The 7819-nt window shown below is 18.6% G+C and overlaps 1 protein-coding gene across 1 annotated transcript in view; it reads right to left on the bottom strand.

The window, feature by feature from the left end:
• LOC102681031 (facilitated trehalose transporter Tret1-like) overlaps positions 1–3982 on the bottom strand; it is a 21566-nt gene extending 17584 nt beyond the window's left edge. The window contains exon 1 of the mRNA XM_006617311.2: positions 3512–3982. The gene's annotated coding sequence lies outside the window, so the exon portion shown is untranslated. The remainder of the gene's footprint in view (positions 1–3511) is intronic.
• Positions 3983–7819: the final 3837 nt, after the last annotated feature.

Genomic DNA, 7819 nt, shown 5'->3' with positions numbered 1-7819 from the left:
TTATAGAAAAATATATATATATATATATATATATTTAAATTAAGATTTTAGATTTTGTATAAATAAAATAAATTAAATATTTTATTGCATTGCAACTTGATAATATATTCCCTAATCTAACTATTATTTGATTAGAATCTATTAGAATCAAAATTATACTATTTTTCAAATATATGATTATAATATAATTTACTTATAAAATATAATTAAATAAAATTTTTTAAAAAATGAGCGTTCATGATGACAATTGTAATTTCATTTGTAATATATGAAACGTTTCATCGTATTATGAATGAAGTTTGAATAAAAAGATAATTCTAATTTTATTAAGAAAAAGAATTATAATTATTTTAACAATAATAAGCACAATAATTAAAATAAATAATAATATTCAAAATAATATTTATTTTATATTGTCAATTATAAATTAAACAAAAATATATATAAGTCAAAAGATTATTTAATAAATTACAAAAATATAAAACATTGTATTCTTCATATTATTGTTTTTAATAATTGTTCTTATTCAAAAATTTTCTAAATATATATTTATTAAATTTAATTTGATGCAAATACAAACATAATATATATTTTTCCTACGTTTAACCTAATCTATATAATTTAAAAACAAAATTATATCAAGTGCATAAATCTATGATGTATATATGTATATATATATATTAAATCTAATATGACGAGACTAAACCTATGAATTATCAAATATGAACAATTGCTGAAGATATTGTATAATTAAATTTTAAATATATTTGAAAAATTTAATAATTACGACAGATAATAATATATATAATAAAAATTATATAATTAATCAGAAATACTATGAAACGAATGATACATGTAAGTACATATTTTCATTCTGAATGCTTTTTTTCTCTGGATTTTTCTTTCACTGTCCTTTTCTACGTGCAATTCAAGCAAAATTCTAAATTTTAATTAATTTTTTGAATTCTAATTGATTGAAATTATTACATCGATTTCATTATTTTATAATATAATGAACTTTTACTTTAGTCTAATACTAAAACAAAATAACTGACTAATAAAAAAAAACAAAAAATATTTGTCGTATTTAATCGATAAATCAAAGTAAAAAAATCTCTTTTAGAGATTTTCGAAGAATTTTTTATAGAAAAATTTTTATCATGAAAATCAAAAAAATTGACAGATATCCGTGACTCTCGGTGATCGTTCACTTGTTTTCGATAATGAGCTTATTATTATTAACTTTAATTTAATTATTAATTTTAAGAAGTAAAGTAAGAAATTCTATTTATAATATCTATAATAAGTAACTTTGTCACTTTTTTTATCAGGTTTTATCAGGTTATTATGTTAATTTCATTAATATATTGGTGAAAATTTCATTAATATATTGGTTAAATTATTATAAAAATTATAATATTATTATAAATCTTAGTTATGAGAGATCAGATTTGTTACTTCCTATTTTTCGTTCATATTGTCTGATAGATATCCTAATAATAGATCGAATAGAAATAATTTTATATGAAAAAATAAATCAAAATAAAATTTTTTTATACGAAATTTCATTTTTGAGTAAAAATTAGAAAAATGTTCAAATAAAATTTAATTAAATATGAATAAACTATCGATAACTGATTATTCTACATGTGAAAAAGAAATAAAATATAAAATAAATTTTATCGCTTATTCTTTGTTTTTGAAATTGAAAATATATAGTTAAGAACTCATATAATCGGCGTGTAATTCAATTTTTTCAAAAACTAATTTTTAAATGAAAAAAAGTTATTTTTAAAAATCTCATTTTTTGTTTATTTTTACATATAGAATAATTATTTATCGATGATTTATTTACATCTAATTGGAAAATAATAAATTTTAGTTATATTTGAAAAATTTTTTTTAAATTATCTTTATTCTCTCTTTCTTTATCCTCTGTTTTTTTTTATGTTGCTGATATAATAGTAGCAAATACTTAGAAAAGAGACCATATGTCCGCTAAATGTTATGTAGCAGTTTGAACTTTTATATACTTTCATACTTAATATTATATTTCAAGAAATGAATTCTATGAAATTAATCAATGATACAGCTCTTACCACAATGAATTTGCGAAATTCATTGTCAGACCTTTATTTGTATATCATTTATCATTAATGTCAAGTTATCAATGTCAAGCTAATAAATAATTATTCCAGCGATTGTATGCGAATGTACATTCAGTTTAATATTTCAACTTTAACTACAATCTATAGCTATAAATATACATATAATATGTTTCTCGAAATTATATCCTAGACCAAACTTGGATAATTTTTTCTTCATCTTATCTTCATTTTATTTATCTACTACTATCAATATTTATTTTTTTCCATTATTAATCATTCTATATTCCTCTATTATGTTTTATCTCACTGTAATTGTAAATATACATATACTATTGCAATACATATTTTTATTTATTTAAATGTTATTCCAATTTTTGGAAACGGAATTTCAAAGTAAGTTTTGAATGAAAGTTGAATCGAAATCAATGTTTCGATATCAATGCATTATGGTTATCGATATCTCACTCAAGAAAAGAAAATTTTTTTTTTTTTTTCTTCAGTTTCAATTGAATTCTCAGAAATCATCTTTATATTTATTAAACTCAGCGACTGCAGACGATATCCATAATTTGATATATGCCGAAATAATTAATGATTGGTATTGAACTTCATTCATCACGCTCAAAACTCACTTCAAGTTTCATTTCCAAAATTTGGTGAAAATAGGAAAGAACATTTAAAGCAAAGCAAAAATGCAAACGCTTAAACAAGCAAGCCTCTATAGATTTTTAACCTCCCCTTTATTCTTTTTCCAAGAAGTATGGTGAAAGGAACGTAGGAGAGGACTGGGAAGAGGAGTCGCATTCGATTTGCGAGCCATTAGTTGCTCAGAATTGTCCTAGACTTTACGTGACTTAAGAATACATTGATAAGAATGTAATTATCATTTATATTCATTAAATTTATTTTTTCTTTATCTTATATATTCATCTCATAATATAATTTTTAAAAATTGATGTAGTTTAAATATTACGTAAAATGTAAAAACTATAACTATGAATTTTTTTGTTAAACAAGACACGAATTTAAAATTTGTCTGTCACATATAAAATATGAATGTTGCATAAAATTTATGAATAAAATAAAATTTAATGAATATTCGAATTCATATGCAAGTAATTATAAACTTATGAATTATAAATGGTTTTATTTATTAAATTATTTTTTTTTTTGTTTTCATTTATACTATTTTTATTATGTAAGAAATGTAAATTTCTAATGTATAGAATCTGTCTAAAATATCTATTTAAATTATTTATATCTAAGATATTTATTTAAAATGTTTTATTTAAAATCAAGTTAATTACAATTAACAATTTTTATTTCATATTTATCCTATATTTTTAGTAATAACAAATGAAATATATTTGTATTAGAAAGAAAAAAAATTATTTTTAACTTACTATTAACAATTCACAATCACAAATATAAGGATAAATTTTTCATAAATACGATTTTCTTTTTTTAATAAAACAGTTTACTCGTTTATAATATACATAAATTTTTTAAATTTATTTTTAGAAAATAACAATTATTTTAGAAAATTTTTGCTTTGACACTCACGTATCCATCACTGGAATTTTCACTTTTTCATTTTTACTATTTTCTCTCTGATAAACTTTGTATTATTTACAACGAAATTTAATGAATCAATTACGAAACAAAATTAAATGATTTTTAATCGCAAATAAAACAAGAAAAATTAATTTTCTCAAAGATTAAATTCGAAGGTTTACATTGAAGAAAGAATCACTCAAGTTTGATGAAAATGTTTGCAGAAAATGGCAAGCGGTTCGTTAGGTAACTAGTCGGGACTAGTCGCCTTGGATCACGATGGTTCAACTGAATGAAACATTCGACCGTCCACGCTCTTATAAATTGCTCACTTCGATTAAGTCCCTTTCTCAACGTTCGTCGTGGACGTACTGAATAATATTATATATGATCTATGATCTTTAACTGGATTACCTTCAACGATACCGGAAACCCAGTTTGAATGAAAATCAGCAGGATTTGTGGAGATCTATAATTTTAAAAGAACAATACTGGAGTCATTTGAAATAATATTATTTGAATCAATTCAAATAACTTGTAAATGCTTGCAATAATTTAATTTTAATATTTAACTTCTTGTCTTACAATTTAATCGAAAGATATTGGATCAAAAAATACTATTTAATTAAACTTAACTAAACAATTTAATTTCGATCAAAGCTTTAAATTATAAAATAATAAAAATTCAGAATCATCGATATTTTTGTAAAACATAATAATAATTTATAATTATTTAAAAATTATGAAAAAAATTTACGAAAAAGTTTTTAAAATTTGTATCACTGTTATATGATAAAAACCTATAATGTTATAAGAAATTTTGGTTAAATTAACTTATAGACAAAATGTAGATAAATATTAAATAAATAAAATAATATATAATAATGAATTTACATAATGAGTTTACACTATTAGAAAATTTTAATTTAATATTTTTCGAAAATAATTTAAATAAATTTAAATTCAAATTAAAAAAAAATAAATATAATTTGCATTTTATACATACATAGAAAGATTAATAATTAATTATAGAAATTAATAAATTGATTATTCTATTTTATTCTTCTATTTTAAATAACTTTTCCTATACATATAATATAATACTAATATTCTATATCTTATAAATATAATATAAGAATAGTATAGAATGCGAATACAATATAATAAAAATGATCGAATATTATGGTTACATTATTACATGTTATTATAGATATGCTTTGCTTTTTTTTACTATACAAAGTAATAGTTTTTTACCAATATATTAATGGATCAATGGTTATACTATCATTAGCAATTATTCTTATGTATTTAGAATTTTCTAATGTACTATAAACTAGAAACTATAAACTTTTTAATAATAAAATTGTAAATAATAAATTTGTAAAATTTTTGATGATAATATCTTTTTTATTTATAATTAAATATAATTAAAATATTATATATGTATATTAATTAATAAATTAATGTCATATATATATGACTTATTCATATTCATTTTTCATTCATACTGTTATTCATTTGTTAACCAAAATTTTAATGAGAATAAATATAAAAACGCAATAAAATTATTTTGATTTTTGAAATTTAATAATTTAAATAATAAATATAATAACATATAAATCATTTTAAAAAATTTATAAAACAATACAATATTAATTGATTTGTCAAAAAGATATTCAAAAAATATTTACATAATATATAATAATCTACAAAATAATATCGATCATAATACCTATTTAATTACAATATGAACAAATCATTAAATATATTTTAATTTGAAATAATATTAAATCCTTTTTGTAACTTCTATGTTTATCGAATTAATAAAATATAATATATCTATTAAAGGTAATCTTTTTTTTCTAGTTTTTATATTTATTGTATTTTAATAGATATAAATATTAATAAAAGAACTGATTTTAATTTTATCTAACCAAAATATTTTTATAATTTTTGTTAAATTTACAAATTAATTATAAATATTAATATTAAAAATTTATAATAAATTCCTTATTTTTTCGAAAATACAAAACTTTGTATATTTTTAATTTGAATTTTTATAAGTCATAACATATATATTAAAACTAACAATTAATTTTTTTATTAGCAATTTATGCTAATTTATTTATATTAAATACTTATTAATTTTAAAAATTTTTTTCAATTTTAAAAATTGATTTAAAAGAGAACATCAAATTTTATATTAATACTAACTTTAAATACTACTATTTAAAATAGAGAAAATATAAATTATTAAAGATAATCAGAATGAGAGTATTTATGTACTTATAAAAGATAATATAAATAAATATAAATAATATAAATAAAATTTTTAGACAAAAATATTTTTATGTATCGATTGGTGCACTATTTTATTGTTTTTAAAATGTATTAAGATACATAAATTGAAAATTAAATTAAACTTAGTTTAATTATATTATTTATAAATTTATATAATTTATATAATTTTATATAATTTTATATAATAAATTTATATAATTATATTATTTATAAATTTAAATTATCTTATATTATATCATATCATAAATATTGATAGTAAATGTTAAAGAAAATATCATTATATAATATTTTTTTTATTTTTTAAACTAAAATATAAATATAAAAAAATATAAATATTTATATTTTTAACATCATATATGTAATCATATTCGTTCTATTTATACAGATCTATATTATATTACAATATAATATTAATAAAAAACAAATTTTTATATAATTTTATTATGTCATAAGTTGTTACTATAAAATTTTTCTATAGTTGCTTTTTCACTATATACAAAATATTTTTATAAATTTAAATCGAGCATTTAAATTATTTTCTCTAGTATTAGAAGTGAAAAAAAAAGACTAGATAATATTTAAATTAATTTTGAAATTAGTATATTTGATAAAAAATATTTAGTAAAAAATCATTTTGACAATTTTTTTAAGATCATTTTAATCTTTTTTTTTGCAAATTAATGTTCATTTTTTTATAATATAATATTATAGCTTATCAAAATAAGTTCAATAACTTATACTTAATCTTAAAATGACTTTGAAAATAAATAAATAAATTTCATTATTCAAATATTCAAAATCGATCATTAATGATCTTTAAAGTTTTTGTATAATATAAACCAATGAATGAAAACATTGATATTTATCACTTTATTTTATCACTATATTTTTATAATAAATCTCTTCTTTTAAAATTTGAATATTGTTGATAATTTCTTGATAAGTATTTTAAAATATATATTAATTATTATATAAATACATATATTACAATTCTTGAAGATCTGATAATCAAAAATTATTTATAAAGAGGCTCAAGAAAAGATTATGAATCGTTTGATTATTTCTGCCATATAGTAACATGCGCACATATACTATAATACTAAATAAATTTTATATCATAGAAACGCTTTGTTTATTAGCGATCTGCTAACAATTTTCTAGTTCAGTAGAGTTCTATATCATACAGTGTCAATGACTTCATTGTGCGAATTATAGGGTTGAGGCCACGCGACGCTATGTTAACGAAAAAATGTAACATGTAACGGATAAAGAGCGCGAGTCATCGACTGTTATCGATAAACAGTAAACGTAGAAATGTTAAATACAAATGTGAAAGACAAAGTGAATAAAAAAAAGAATGAAAGAAATGCTGAATAAGATATGTACAAAGCGTGAAAAATTGGTATAGAAAGAGATAGATTGCGAATTTTTAAGGTAAACAAAGCGGATATAATTTTATAATCGAATAATATCAAATAAATCAAATAATAATTTCTTTTATTTAAAGCAATTTTTATTATTTCAACAATTTCTGTTCAATATAGTTCTATTATAATAACATTTTGAATATCTGATAAAATAAAGTAAAATATTACTCTTCTTGTCATTAGTTTTATATCAACAAATAAGTAATCTTCATTTCAAGACTACTTGAAGTCTTATGTAGTATATTGATTATTGAATTCGTCTTATATTGCTGGCTATAACATCGTGTTATGCTGAAAAATAATTGTAATTTAAAAAAAAAAAAAAAATACGATAATCTTGTATCAAAAAAACTGTTAAAATAAGTTCATCGATTTTTATTTTTCATCATCTAATATGAGTATCGAAATTATTTAATTATTTATTTATCT

The sequence above is a fragment of the Apis dorsata genome, unplaced genomic scaffold (assembly GCF_000469605.1).
Source record: "Apis dorsata unplaced genomic scaffold, Apis dorsata 1.3 scaffold_298, whole genome shotgun sequence".
Taxonomy (NCBI): Eukaryota; Metazoa; Arthropoda; class Insecta; order Hymenoptera; family Apidae; genus Apis; species Apis dorsata.
This window is presented reverse-complemented; position numbering and strand designations above follow the sequence as displayed.